At 35.9% G+C, this 15,949-nt stretch overlaps 2 long non-coding RNA genes across 2 annotated transcripts; one reads left to right on the forward strand and one right to left on the reverse strand.

Annotated features, from left to right (window-relative positions):
* Positions 1-2,192: 2,192 nt before the first annotated feature.
* On the forward strand, positions 2,193-10,748 carry LOC116728010 (uncharacterized). The gene is made up of 4 exons (XR_004340922.1): positions 2,193-2,203; positions 2,310-2,314; positions 6,553-6,558; positions 10,634-10,748. It is a non-coding gene; the product is annotated as an uncharacterized LOC116728010 (long non-coding RNA).
* Positions 6,178-14,964, reverse strand: LOC116728011 (uncharacterized). The gene is made up of 2 exons (XR_004340923.1): positions 14,725-14,964; positions 6,178-6,281 (listed from the first exon to the last, which is right to left on the reverse strand). It is a non-coding gene; the product is annotated as an uncharacterized LOC116728011 (long non-coding RNA).
* Between the last annotated feature and the right edge of the window lie 985 nt (positions 14,965-15,949).

Below are 15,949 nucleotides of genomic sequence, written 5' to 3' on the forward strand. Positions count from 1 at the left end.
CACAAACTACTCTGCGACCGAAGACGTTTTATTTGTTTCTTTGGGTTTGTAAAAAAAGAAGCAGATGATAGTTTGTACACTGAAGGAAAAACTGAGAACCAGAAGAAGCAGAAAGTTTGTGGCATTTCAGGAAACATCAGGATGTTTGAAACATTCATCGTTTCTGTGAAGCTTTAATTACAGCACAAACCTGTAATAACATCCTGAATAACGACTGATAATAATCTGCCACTTTACTCAATATGGAGATGAAATACTAAGTTAGTAGGAAGCTGCATATGGAAGACCAAACCTGACAAAATTAAAAATGAAAGCAGAAATACAGTATATATATTTCGTTTTTCCTTTTTCTTATCCATGCAATTGTGTCAAATGTACATTTTAGTTTTCATTTATCTTATTCATGTGCTTTTGTCAAAAAATGTGTATATATATTTTTTTTGCCATTTCCTTATACATGCAATTTTATTAAGATATGTATACATTTTATTTTGAGCCTTCCTTAAATATGCAAATTTTTGCTTTTATTTTGAATTATGTCAGTTTTGGTCCTCCATAATTTTGGCCCACAGTGCATATAGTTTGGACACCACTGATCCACAGTGATTGCAGGTAGGAGTCCAAATCCTCCAGGTTGTTGGCAGCCTGGACAGACGTACGCTGCCGAATCTTCACAGAAAACCGTCGGCAGAAGCTGCAAGTTGGAAGAAAAGCTGGAAACTAAAAGCTTGTTGCTCCTGAAGAAGTCGGATTCTCCCAAAGCAATTAACACGTTGCTGCCGCCACCGGAGCTGTGACAACCCGACAGAAACAAGAGCAGAAATTACAGCTTCCATGAAAACTTACAGCTTCTTTTATACAAGAACTTTTTACCGTTTTCTAATTTCAGGAAGCAATTGTTTTTCTGATGTCATCTCCCGAGAGAAAGATAATGGATTCTTCATATTTACCACTTTGTTTCCTCAACAAAAGTGAGATTTCACATGCAGAAGGTGCATAATCTGCAGGTTTCACACATACTGTGATCCATAAATACATTCTGCTTTGACAGAGAAAATGTAAAGATTAATAAATACTTGTTTGGTAACATTAAACACCAAGAAAATTTACAGAGTGAAAAACTATTATGAATAAGTTACTGAAAGTAAGCTATAAGAAATGCTCAGGAAAACATGTTTAAACATTTTTTTTAAATCTATATAAAGTAGTTTTTGTAATACTTCAGATTTAGAGATTAGAAATTAATATTAGGAAGAAAGTATGATACCAATATCCTCAAATGTATTACTCAGGTTTACAGAAACAGCAGAAATGATGCTAAAAACAAATAGTTTAGTAAAAGTTAAGGGTTTCATAAATCTCTTGTCTTGTTACATATATTTGAGAAGCGTCGGCATGTTGTAGATAAAAACGTACATTTCTGCAAAAGACTCAGAAAGGTTCAGAGATTAGTCTCAGAAATGTTATAGTAAAATAGAAAAGAAAATTTCTCAGTTCAATAAGTTGTAAATTTGTAAAAAAAAAAAAAAAAAAAATCTGAAATTTTGAGATCAGTCTCAAAAATTTTAAAAAAAAAAAACTTGGAAACTTTCTGATCCCATAAAGTTGAAAACAGTTGAAAACAGTTTTCAAAAGTTTTTGAATGAGCTCAGAAATGTCCAACTTCACAACTTCTTCTGGTCGCTGATTGAAATTCTACTGGAGAAATCCAACTGAATGGGAGGAATCCCAGACAGAGAGCTGAAGGGAGATGAGAATCAAGAAGAATTGCATAGGAAAGTATATTAATTATGATAAGTGTTAATATACTTATCATAATTAATCCTGTCTACCTTTTTATCAAACAAGGAAATAATTTTTTTAATGATTTGCTCAAAGTGAGAGCTAAATTAGTTCTGCTCTGATTTTAAGAAGTTAATCAGATTTTTTGCTCTTAGAAAAAACTTCAAAAACTGTTACAGCGAAATCAATCAGGCATCAAGTATTTTTCTTTGTGTCTATATTTATTTTGTGACAACACTAGAAGTTGTTCATGTCTCAAGTATTAATGGTCCAACAACCAGGTCTGTCACAATAAGCAATAAATCAATTAATCCTTGATAAATAATAATAATAAAAAACTAAATAATTTCCATTTACATGATTCATAGTTTTTCTCTTTCTGCCACAAACTGGATGATAAAAGTCTTCAGTTTGTTGTTTGGTCTCAGATAAAAGGATAATTTTCATAATTCATTTTATTTGTTGTTTCTGTTGTCTTATTTATTTTGAATATTTAAAATGTCTTCCAGTGTTTATTGGTCTTTCAGAATGTGTTCTTGAATTATTATGGAATTACTATCATATTACTTTAAAATCGTCTCAAAACAATAATATTATCGTTTATCACAATAATTTCTGGGCCAATTTGTCATGCAGGTAAATTGGTAACAGTAACAGATGAAGTCTGCACTTCACTCTTTTATTTCTGTAGAAATATTTGTTTTGTTTTTATTTGATATGAGCTTAGCTTCCCGTTTCCCTGCTCTCCTTTCTCTGGTTTCTCCCCGGTTCTGTGAGCGATCCAAACCGTCTGCAGCGTCTGCCAGGACTGACAGGCTGCCAGGCGAAGTGACCTTTGGCAGAACGAGCCGCTCCGCCGCAGAGCCAGACTTTCCCTCCAGCTGATGGGAACGGAGAGACGACGGATCGACTCAAAGGTTCTCCGATCCGGTTCTGCTGCAGCTCAGAGATTACAGATGTGAGTCTTTTATTTAACGTCGATTAAAGTCGGTGTTAGATTATAGAAATAAATTCTAACCTCACTTATTTAAGCTTCTGGGGAAACATAATCTCCAAAAACATATTTGCTTCGTTTGAATTTGTTTCTCCATTAACTAGTTTCTATGGAGGACCAAAACTGACATAATTAAGAATAAAAGCAGAAATATACATGTTTTGTTTTTCTTTTTCATTATAGGAAGATGTATGATTTTGTCAATAAATGTAAACATTTGTTAATGTGTCTTGTTGATCCATAAGTTGATGCCAAACTCAGGACTATGTGGGTCAGATTTAGGAGGGAAACCAAACAAAATTGTGTTTTGGCAAAAAACTGAGTTGAAGACACAAGATGAACAAAGGCATTCAGGGGGGGAGTGGTACGAACAAACAAAAAAAAACTATTCACGCAGGTAAACTTTTTTCCTTTTAACCAAAAGTTACTCCGATACGTGTCTAAACTACGTTATGTCATTTCTAAGAAACCCCAGGAAGACGCAGGCAAACAGAACAGGAAACAAAATATGTTTGGCAGAAAAACAAGGCTTTCGTTCCGTCTCCCCGCCACTGATGCAAACAGGTACATATACACAGACCTACTGCCTCTCTGACACACACACACACACACACACACACACCCCCACACACACACACACACACACACACACACAGATCTTCCCTGGCAGCCAGTGCAGGCGCTCAGATCCAGATCTGCCAACCAGAAGCTGCTGGTTCTGCCGAGGTGCAGCGTTCATGTTACCTCCAACGTCTCAAAGTATCGAATTATTCCTTTGTTTTTCTCTGCAGCTTTGATGGATTCTGACAGCAGGAACAGCTGCTGATCACTGATGAAGTGATGATGGCTTGTCTAACAAACAGAAACGATTCATTTTCATTTTCATATCAAAGATCCTGGATGTTCTTAAAGAGTGCAGGAATGTATTGTTAAAACCCTTTAACAAAGTATTAAAATATTAATAAATAAACACTTTAACTGCAAAGTATTTTATAATTTTACTGTAGATCTTTTAGCTCAACTGCTATTTCTAAATTGCACTGTAAAAACTCAAACTCTCACAAAGTAATTTTGGTTTAGTTTTTAATTCAAATATTTCCGTACACTTGAAATAAAATTAAACTAACTTACAAGAAACTTTTAAGCAACTTTGCAAAAAACGTTCTAGTTCCATTGGCAGATTATTTTTACTTATAACAAGACATTTTCCCATGTTACCAGTGAAATAATCCGCCAATGGAACTAGACCTGGGTTGCTAGGTAACAGGCTGAGCTTGGCTGGGGTTGCTAGGTAACGGCACAGTTCTTTTTGTGGCATAATCTGCCAATGGAACCAGAACTCTCATCAATGTTAAAGAATTATTGACTTAAAACAAACTCATATATATTACTGAACAGTTACTTATTAGTTTTGTCTTATTTTGAGTGTAGAAAGACATTTTTACTAGAAACTAAACCAAATATACTTTGGAATATTTTGTATTTTTGCAGCTTTTGCTGTTCTGCTGGCTGTGGGCCAAACCAGATCAGATTTTAGGTAATAATCATCTTTTTTATGGTTTAGTTCAAACAGATAAACTTAAAAAAAAAAAAAGTGTCTACTTGCACTTTAATCCAAAATATTATTTTGCATCTTTTCATTTTAGAGAACAGAAGCAAATTCTCTGTAAAACTTAGAAATGATCTGAAAATGATCTGACTCATGTTGAAGGTCTTGACATGACCTTCAACATGATCTGTTGAAGGTCATGTCAACAAACCCGGTGACTCCTGTTCACCATCAGCTGCTGTTCTGCATCTTCTCATCTTGGTTTCCTTTTCTGCTTCGTGTGTGTGTGTGTGATGGGGTGTGTGTGGGTGTGTGTGTGTGCGTGGGTGTGTGTGTGATGGGGTGTGTGGGTGTGTGTGTGGGTGATGGGGGTGTGTGTGTGTGTGTGTAAGAGAGAGAGTCACAGGTGGTGTGAGTGTGTCTAGGTTTGCCAACAGCCTCAGCATTGTGAGTAGGTGCGCTCCTGACAGCGAAAACACATTAAGCTGATGCTGTCATCTCTCTTCTCAACTTTATTTCTCTGCCAGAGAAAAAGGAAGCGGTACCCACCTGCGCCAGCTGCCATCACTCAGGTCTGTCCCTCCGTCTCCGCACACACAGACCGAAAGATGTGAAGAACAATCATAAAAAGTCTCTGACTGCCCTGGAACAAACAGAAAAACATTTCACTAAGACATTCAGTTCCAGTTTTTATTCTGCTGCTCTTGTTCGACGTTTTGTATCTATTTAGTCAAACCTGCAGTAGTAGCAGGATTATGTCCAAGCCAAGCTGATGGAAAACAAATTAAACCTGGAAAAGAGAGGACTGCCCCCCCCCTCCCCCCCAACACAAACATAGAGCAGATTTTATTTTTCTTCTATAAAAAAGTAGATCTGATGTCAGACATTTAAAATGACCTTTAAAAAGTGAGTTATCTTCTTCAAACATTCCTGATTGCATTGAACATAAACAAACATTACAGGAATAAAAGTTTATTCCAGAAACTGCTGAAGAGGTTTTCAATCTGAACGTTACTTACAAAACAGACTGTTATGATTTTTCTTTTAATTACAAAATATCATGTCTGCTGCCCAGAAATGGAGCTGCTATCATGTCTACAGCAGAGACGAGGCTGGAGATGCACAGATGATATTAGTTACAACATTTAACTTTCCTTTGGGGTAAATAAAGCATTTTTGAATAAAGCAGCTTAAATAAAAGCACATAATGTGTTTTTATGACCCAAACGTTAATTAAACTGTGAATCTGCCAAATTGGTCCAAACAGGCAAAAATATTCCCCTCAGAAACTGAACTCGTCTATTTAGGCAAAGATTTTCTGCTCGTAAGGAAGAGATTTTGTTCTCTTTGCAAATCCTTAATTGAGCAAACAAGCCCATGTGTCATTCATGACAAAGCCACTAATTGACTTTCTGTGGGTATTGTTTCCATGGCGCCAGCGCACAATGTCAACACGCAGCTCAGCTCAGACTGATTCTGCCTGCTTTACATAGTCAAGAGAAAAGTCAGACCTGCTAAAACGAAAAAATAAAATCTGAAAAGTTGGTTTGAGGGGAAAATTAAGATTCATCACCTTGCAGATATGAAGGTTCAAAGATTTAAAATAATTCCTGACTGAATAAATAAAGTGTTTGAACAGATGGTGAAGAAACTGTAGCTGAAATATTTCCCCAAAAGGCCAACATGATGCCTTACTAAGGCAAAGGAGAAATATTATGCAAAATTCAAGTTTTGCATGGTTTTTACTTCCACTTGAGCCTCTACTGCTTCTAAAAACTTTAAAAATAAACTTAAAATATTAATAAAAAACACACAGGCAGCCGTTTATTAGTAGTAAATGTATGTTTCTTGCTGCCTGGAAAATAAACGGTTTGAAAAATCCTCTGGAATGTAACGTCACCAGTAAGCAGGCACTGCCCCGTTACCTAGCAACCCCAGCAGAGTTCCGCCCGTTACCTAGCAACCAGAGCTGGTCTCGCGCCTGTTTGGTCAGATTGGTTCAAATGACCTAAATGCTGTTTTTGCAATTCAGACAATAAAATGTTTATTTTCATATTTAAAAGACAAATTGAATTGTTTGTGTCTTTCAATCTATTTCCTGTCCTCTTTAAAGACTTAAGTGGTAAAATGCTCTAGACTGAAAATATTCTTATTATATGTAACTAACTATATTCCAAGTCTTTCCTGAGACAGACATATATTTCTTTTACAATGAATTTTCCGCTAGTTATATGTAAATAAAATAGATAAATTTAGCAAATTGCTTTAATTTATTGTTTTATCTCTATAGTTCTCCTTTAACATAAAATCATATTATAGCATAACATTACAGCAAATTTGATTTGGATATTTAAGCCCAAGTAAATTTCAGTACATTGTATCAGCAGTTTGTTTTATATTTGAAAATCTTAAAGTCATTTTTTATTCACTGTTGATTCACTGAATGTGATTTTAAAGACAACATGGCTGCATTTTGTTCTTGTTTACGTCCATTTGACTCTTATTTGTCCGAGGATTCAGCTGCGGCTGAAGGACACGGAGGAACCGGCCTCGCCTCTGAAAGTCCAGCTCAGCTTCCAGTCGTCTGCGCTCCTGATGAGAACATCCAGGTGGGCCAACGTCTTCCCCGACGGGCCGACCCGAAAGGCGCGGAGAGCGGGGAGCAGATGAGAGACTGGAGGAAGAAAGAAAAAGGTTAATTGGTTTTGTTGACCATCTGTCTATGAAAGCGAAGGCGGCTAACAATGACACACTTCAGAAAGGATTTGGATCTGAGTCGCCTGCCTATTATTAGAACAAGTTCATAGAAGAAGAAAATTCACTGCACTTGTTTCTTTGTGTAAAGTTATTTTACTGCAGAGGTGTCCAAACTGTGGCCCTGGGGCCATCTGTGGCCCCTTGGATGAATTTTGCAATCCAAACGTGGCTCTCCGATAATTTTTGAATTTTCTTAGGATGAGATTTAAAGTGGCAACATTTCCTAAAACTGAAAATATTGATAACACAAAGAATGTTTTTCTAATTTATTACAAAGAAAAATGCTAACTTTTTTTAGTTGTTTTTTGCTTTTATTTTTATCACGTAATTCACAAACATCTAGTTTTACTCAAAAACAAACTTGGTTATACCCATCCATTATATTTTGCTAAATGCAGTAAAATTTGTGGAGGAAAATTCTAATTTTTGTTCCTGGGAATAAACTAAACATCAATCAAGTTTATTTGCAAAGCAAATTTCAGCAACAAGCTTCAGCGTCAACAACTGAGAATAAATAACTTTCATGGACTTAAAAAATGGAAAATAATAAGCCCAAAAAATAAAAAGAATCAACAAACCTGTTACTTTAATAATCTCTAAGGTTCTTAAGGCCAATAATTGGGATGTTTTATACCAGGTTATCATACAGATCCTCCATTAAAACCATAAAACTGATAGATGATGACAAGCACAGAAAAACATTTAATATGTTGACACATTGCCAGAGTTTAGTTACATTTACTCAGTTACTCAGATTTCTGTTTTTGGAGAAATCTCCTTCTGGGGGATTTTTACTATGCTGCACTTTTTACTTGAGTAAAAATATGTTGCAGTAGCTCTACTGCTACTTCAATAATGTTTTTGGGCACTTTGTCCACATCTGCACATTGCATATAATTATAGTCACATGTGTGTGCTGATGATATTAACTGACAGTATTTCAGTGAAAACAGCTGCAGGTGAATCTGGATGTTAAAGTGAAGTGAAGCTCTAATCTTGGAGGATTTTCCTTTCGTTCCTCGTTTCTCTTCCCAGATGTTTGCTGTGAATTTGCTACAAACGGAGCGGACAGCATTTCCCTCAACGCGTCAGAATTCATCCGACTGCTTCCGTCTTTGTCATGTTGTCAATAAACACAGGTGACCCAAATCCTCCGGCAGCCAAGCATGTCGGCGCCGTCGCGCCGCCTCCACCTGTTTAACAGACGACGTTTCATGCTTCTGAGCTTTTATCTTCCCGATTCCTTCCTGTCCTTCTGGCTCAGGTTGAGCTTTGATTCACAAAACCAATAAAAAACAAACAACCTTTTCACTTTAACACATTTTGATTCATTCTGATGGATTTACACACTGTGCTACACTCTTCATTTTCTGATATTTTTCTGTATTTGTAGGCCAACACAGTTACTTCCAGGGTCCTGATTGGGTTTTCTGTTCAAAAGAGCAACTTTTCATATCGAGCAGGATGTTTAGGCCTGTCACAGGAACACATTTTGTTCAATTCTCCCAGAAGTTATTGCAATATTATATTTTTGGTTAGAGACCATTTTCAAGTAACATAATGGTAATGGAATAATAATAAAGCAATAACTCATTCTCAAATGAACTTTAAATTCTAATGAACATTTAACACTGGAAGTGGAAGACATTTTAAATATCCAAAATAAATAAACAAACAAACAAAAACAGAAAACAAATAAATTATGAATTTTCTTATCCTTCAGAAAAAATGCTGGTTGAGACCAAAACACCAAACTGAAGACTTTGATCATCCAGAGAGAAAAACAACAAATCAGGCAGATGGAAAAATTAGAGTTTGTTTTAACTTATTAAAACTCAATTAGTTTGTTTTAATAAATTAGTTACTTGCAATAAGTAATTAATTAATTCTTTATTGCAAGAGGCGTACTTCTGTCCTGAACAATTAATCTGATTTATCAGAAACTGTAACTGCGTTTCCATCACAAATGTGTGTAAATCTTCGTCAATATTCTGCTAATGTCCAAAGAAATAAAACGTAAATATAATTAAACAATTAAAAATCTCATGTGAAAGAGTTTGTTCACATGATAAATCAATAAAAAACACGTTGTGCCATCATCATCATCATCATCATCATCATCATCATCATCATCATCATCATCCTGCCACTTCCTGTCGTCTTCTTTGTCGCTTCCACCAGTAGTAACATCCGGCTGTTGATCATGTGACTTATGTGATGCAAAAACGTTTCCTTTGCATTTTTGCAAAATAAATAAATTTTTATACAACCGGAAAAAAAAACTTTATCAAAAAATGTGAGTTTTTCATTTAATGAGTTTTTTTCCTAATTCCAACTTGGGAAATGATATGATCAATGGAAACAATGGTAAAAATCAGTTTGTTTAAGTATTTGAGTTCTAATGTAGTCTCCAAATGTCTCATAAATATAAGAAAATAATTTTCTTTTTCAATTTTAACAGGAAAATAATTATCTCCTTCAGGTTTTACTCTCTGCACAAAATCATGTAATCAGCCAAAAGGTCAGACATGATTCATGAATTGATTAACAGGCAGGCTGGGAGTTGTGTCAAGTGTTTAACGCGTCTCTTTCAGTTTAGAAAAGATGAAAAAATGAACAGAGTTTACCCCAAGAAGAATAGAAAGATTTAAAATAACAATAATAGCCACACTATTTGGGTTTACAGTCAGTTTTTTTCAGCAGAAAATATCTGCCTCCATCTGGAGTAAAATGACAGTATAAACCAATTTAGCTATTTAACACAATTTTTCCTATATTTTATGTCCCAAACTTTAAAAAAACTCAATCTAGCAGCATAAAATGTTCCTTACAAAACAAAAAGTTTGCTGCAACATCCACTGTGGGGAGAAAAACCAGCAACACAGGCTTTAAGAAATAATGTTTAAACTTTACCTGCATTATGTTGTTACTATAGGCTTAAATAAAATACATTTTAGTTTATATAGTAGCAATCTAGACATGTGTAACTGCAGGAAGTTATTCAAACTAAAGTAAATACTTTGCATTTTCCACTGGTCAGCAATGAATTTCAAAATTCATTTAGGATAATAATTAAAGTTCAAGTTAGCAGCAAACAGCAGATGGAGGAAGTTACAGTTCAGCAGGAGAAAAAAACCAACAAGGAAACAGCAGCGAACTGGGATGAAACCAGAGAAACTACTGGGAGGTTTGATTAGTAGATGAAGAGCAACTGAGGAAGAGATGAAGGGAGAAACGACACAGAAAGCTCTGACCAGCAAACAGAGAGAAGAGAAAAAAACAAAGACAATTTAAAAAAATAAAACGTCAGATTACAGAAAATGAGCTCAAGGTAATAATGTGTAAAAACTAAGACATGAAAAGGAAAAGTATCAAGACTATTACTCTAAATTATGCATAAAAGTTACAGCATCAAACTTACATTCTGTTTGGGTCAAATTTCTCAATCGGTTCAGTTTTCACTATTTCCTACAACACTGCAAAAACACAAAGTCTTACCGAGTCATTTTGGTCCAGTTTCCAGAGCCAACGGCTCAGAATCTTGATGATAGGTTTATTTTAATTCCTAACCTGCAAAGAATCAACCAGAGACACAATTTACTTTTCTGCAGAACAGGAGAGTGGACCCGAGACACGGAAAGCCGCCGTCAAACACTGTCTGGGATCAACTCTGGCAGATCTTTCTCTGCATTTGGCTTTATTAGAAAATATAAGGAAGGAGGTTGGGCTTTTTCACATAGTCACACAAAGAATTTGACCAATGACCTTTGCTACGGGGTGTTCTGGAACCTTCTGTGGACATGCCCTTAAAAGGGCATGGGGCTGACCACAACCAATCAGCCCCACAGAAAGCTGATAACACAGGAATGTGCAAACGTCTCTGGCCTCCATGCAAACATCCTAAAAATGGTTAATAGTGTTTCACAGAAGGAAAGGAGTCAAGTAAACAACACACAAAATAATAATATGAAAACATAACCTTTCAAATAAACTCACAAGTAAATGAACTTAGATAATTTTTCTAACATTTGAAGTAAAACTGAAGTACAAATAACTTTTCAGGAAGAAGCTGTTGAAGTGATGATCCTGCTGAAAACATTCTGACTTTTCCATTTGTTGCTCTGGTTTTCTTGAACTTAAAATACTAATTTGTTGAAAAAAATAAAAAGGTGGATTCGTGAAACTAGTCCATGACTTTGATTAGGACTTCTGCAGCAAATACTGTGACATCATAGTTAAAAAATCTACACTGCAAAAACACAAAACCTCACCAAGTGTTTTAATTTAGTTTCTAATGCAAATATCTTAGTGCACTTGAAATAAGACAAAACTGACTCACAAGTTATTTTCAGGAAGATGTAGGAGTTTGTTTTAATTCTTTAATATTGATGAAAAAGTTCCAGTTGTTTCATTATATTAAGGCATTTTCACATAACTGAAATAATCTTCCAGTGGAACTAAAACTTTTAAACCAATAAGGAATTATTGTCTTGAAAAAAGCTCATATATTTCTACTTTTATTTTTAATGTCGGTTTTTGTAATCCATATGTATCAGCAGGAAGTGAAATGCAGGTTTTCAGGCTGGAGAGTCAGTGAATCCTTAAATTACACTAAATTACTTTGACTTTTATTATTTATGAATGAAGTGACTTCTTTTCTGTTGGTCTAACATATAGAAAATATTCCAATAAATAAAGTTTGTGGCTGTATGTATGGATATTTGAGATAAAACTGAAAGTTGCCATCATCTTTTCTGTACTCCAGCAAAACATGACAGAAATGTGTGAATGCAAACAATATTTGACATTATTTAACTGATCTAAGAAATAAGAAACATGTTCCTTTATTTGACTATTTATTTTGCAGATGATTATTACATTTTATTAACTCTGACTAATAAAGCCATGAGTGTTTGATTTCTGATTACACATAAATAATGACAATAATGATTTATGTGCCAATTACAGACCAATTCAATCAAATGTCTTTTTTTATTCAGCATTAAAATAAAATGAAGGCCTACTTCTTTTCATTTAGTACCATAAATTAATTTCTCATTTTCAAACAATTTGACACAATAATAATTAACTTTTATTGGCACCAATAAACCAAATACCTTGTGTATTTAAGCAGAGACAAAATCAGTACTAAATCCAAAATGTTGACATTTTGATGAGTTGTTCAAATTTCCTCTTAGCTACTTGTCACTCAGAAAATCATCTATATGCAGGATTCACTGAAAAAACTAAATGTTACCAAGTAAATTTGGTTTAGTTTATAGTGCAAATATCTTAGTTCATTACTACACTGTATTTTGCCGAAAAGTTATCTGCTTTGAATTATCATTTTAACATTAAGTATAATCTAATGTTTTTATTTTCCACCTTTAACCATCGTTTTATCTAACCATCATCATCTAACCTTAACCTTTTTGTCATTTTATTTATTTATAATGCCTAATTTTTAATTAAAATTGTCAACAAAGGTTGAGATTTGTGCGGCTTACATTTTTCTAACAACATGGCCACCGTCCTTGTTCTCCTGAGCGTCACTTTCACCTCACACAGAGAAAAGGATCGTCACAATTCAGAGAACGGCTTAAAAGCAACCAACCGTAGCGCGGCACTTCGCCCTTTACAATGACAGCATGTACAGGTGCAGCCTAAAACCAGGAAGGAAACAACTGTACCAGGTGACCTTGAAATGAAAAGTCACAGATCATTTCATAGCAGAAAGGTTTAAATGTTCCTGCTGCAGAGGAAAAGAGCAGCAGAGGTTGTTTGCACAACTTTTCTAGGATTGTAGTTAATTATGAGCGATGTGGGACGGAGATCGATAAATCCTCAACTGTTCTGACCTGGAAGGCAGAATTTCAAGGAGGGTTAGCCATGCTAGCATTGGCCAAGGCTACAACCTGACCACTAATCTGGTCTGATCCTGATATTCTTCTGGTTACCAGACAAAACTGATGGAATCAAGGAGCAAAGTTTCAAAGACACACCAGGCCTGGGCGTCATGTGTAACGCTTCTGTGTTGGTCTCACAGGTTCACTTCACAACAGACACTCATGTTTACTGAATTTATTCTGACAAAAGATGAAATCAAGCTGCTGATTAACATCTTCTGCCCCTATACATGAAATAAAATACAATAAATAAACTACAGAACAACAGCTTCCAATCAGCAGTTAGCAGCAGCCAACAGCAATTAGCAACAGCTAACAGCAGTTAGCAGCAGCCAACAGCAGTTAGCAACAGCTAACAGCAGTTAGCAGCAGCTAACAGCAGTTAGCAGCAGCTAACAGCAGTTAGCTGTTGTAAAATGAAACAATGACAACAGTGAAAACTTACAAAACAAGGAAACTTCCTCATGAAACTTTGTACATGATCAAATGTATGTAAAATATGTGTTAAAATATAATATTGTAAAGAAAACACAGAGCTGATCCTAATACCACGGTTACCGATGGCAACAGAAAAAGGGGGGGAGCTAATTACTGGTTGCTATGGCAACTACCAACTGTCAAGAGCAACAACAGAAAGTAAAACACCAATAAATGTCTAGAGACCTTTAAACTAAAAAAAATAAATTTCAAAAATAAATAAACACATTTTGACAAACTTCACATCTAAAATCATTAAAATAAAACCTGTTACTCATATAGAGATCAGTTTTATTGTTTCATTTATTTATGTTTCAAACTGCCGTGTTAACCTGACCTGCAGCAATACAAAACGTGAACATTGAGGCCTTCAAAATACTTCTTCTATCTGAGCCTCAGAAATATCTTCCTATAATTTCTCTGGGTTTCCCTAAAATAAAAGCCCCAGAATAATAAAAAAACTGTCACTGCACTTAACTTCCTGTGTCAGAAACACAGGCCAGAGGGAAAGTCTGGAGCTTAATGCTGGAGTGGAGAAACAGATTTCATCTGATGAAAGGGAATGTTTTAATACCTGATGCTGCTGACTCTCTGTAACCGACCCGTCCAACGCACAACCAGCCTCAGTTGATTGTAACTTTTCTGGACTGATGTGTCCAACAGCAGAATTCAACTTCAGGGAAAATAACGAAACACAGAGACAAAGTTAAGGAACTTCAGGCTCTGCAGCTGAATCCACTTATTTATTACTAAATAAAATTGTTTGTGCATCTAAATGCATTTCCATGCAAATGTTAATTCAGGGATTCATGTTCTAGAATCTAAAGTCATTTTATTGTGAGGTTATTTTCACTGAAACTCCTGTGGATATTTTAAATGGATGAAACTCATGAATCATTATTTTACTTGTGAAACCGTAGAATGATCTTTTCAACAGGATATATTTGGAAGAACAGTTAAACTATTTTTACTAAATTAGCCAAAACAATATAAACCAAGCAAATAAACTGGTTCAGATGTAATCAGAACAAAACTAAATACAGAGGAATAAACAGATGATGGTAGATCTCTACTAAAGTAAACATTAAAAACATCTATTATTCAAAATTCACATTTTGCTCATTTTTGTACTTCTATTTGAGTTTCTACTGCCTCTAAAAACAAAAGCTATAAGTTTATATTTTATGGTGTTTGAAAAACGATCCGTTTCAAAAACCTCCTGAAAACTGAGATACAAGCGATGTGCAATGTGCCGTCACCTAGCAACCCCAGTAGAGCTCTGCCCATCACCTAGTAACCCCAGTAGAGCTCTGCCCGTCACCTAGCAACCACCGTAGAGCTCCGCCCATCACCTAGCAACCCCAGTAGAGCTCTGCCCGTCACCTAGCAACCACCGTAGAGCTTCGCCCGTCACCTAGCAACCACCGTAGAGCTCCGCCCATCACCTAGAAACCACCATAGAGCTTCGCCAGTCACCTAGCAACCCCAGCTGAGCTCCAGCCCGTTTGTTCAGCTGGTTTTCCCACTGCTGTACAATGGCTGCTGGAAAAGACAAGAGTTTAGTTGTTGTCTCACCATCCTGCATTCTAGTTTTTTGAGCAGGAGGCTCCATAATGCTTTTCAAATATGTGCAGTTGTATAATTGCTCGTCTTTTAACGTGAGTGTAGATGTTGGATTTAAAGTGACAGAGACCCTAAATAAGCAGAACTGAGCAGACTGAAATCTCATTATCTCAGAATGTTTTGTATAGGCCGATCCTAAGTTGTTCAAGGAAGCATAATAGATCCACTTTAAGGTTTTATAAATTTATTGGCATGTCTGACTTTCCTCTTGCAACAGCAGCACGCTGTGAAAGAAATCTGCTTTTTAAAGATGTGGGGAAGAAAGTAAAACAGATTCTCCCCATCCAGATGTTCAGATTATCAGATGTCCCACATGCCATTAGCTTCTGTTTCACTGTAGCAACACGTTGATTCGTCTCCCAGCAAGAGCTGTTTTAGGAAACAGTTAATGACGAGAGTAAAAAAGAGATTGTTACTCACTGCGCTTCAGAGATAAAAGGCTCCTTGGTTTTCAGTAAATAATCCTCCATCTGGCAGAAAGTTCATTTTTTTTCCCAGAGAAACTGTAATATCCTAATTGATACGGATATTGATACACGGTTCAATGAATGCTGGATCGTCCCTGAAGGACTATTCAAGCTGCGTGTGCAAATATTAACTCAGTCCCACCTTGCTGTTAATCAAACCTGTCGGAGACGAGGCGAGCGCTCTCTCAACAGGTTAACAAAAGCTTATGAAGATGAAAGTACTGTAAACAAGTCACCTCATTAAACCAGAGGAAATAACTTCTGAGCGCTCCAGCCTTACTGAGCAACATGTTTGTTCTTAATCAACGAGGCTCGCAGGTTGCCGAGGGAGTTCTGTGTTGGTTATGTGCAATTACTTATTTGCCATTCAATAAAGCAGCGAGGCAGCGAACCA

Source organism: Xiphophorus hellerii, chromosome 11 (assembly GCF_003331165.1).
Source record: "Xiphophorus hellerii strain 12219 chromosome 11, Xiphophorus_hellerii-4.1, whole genome shotgun sequence".
NCBI lineage: Eukaryota > Metazoa > Chordata > Actinopteri > Cyprinodontiformes > Poeciliidae > Xiphophorus > Xiphophorus hellerii.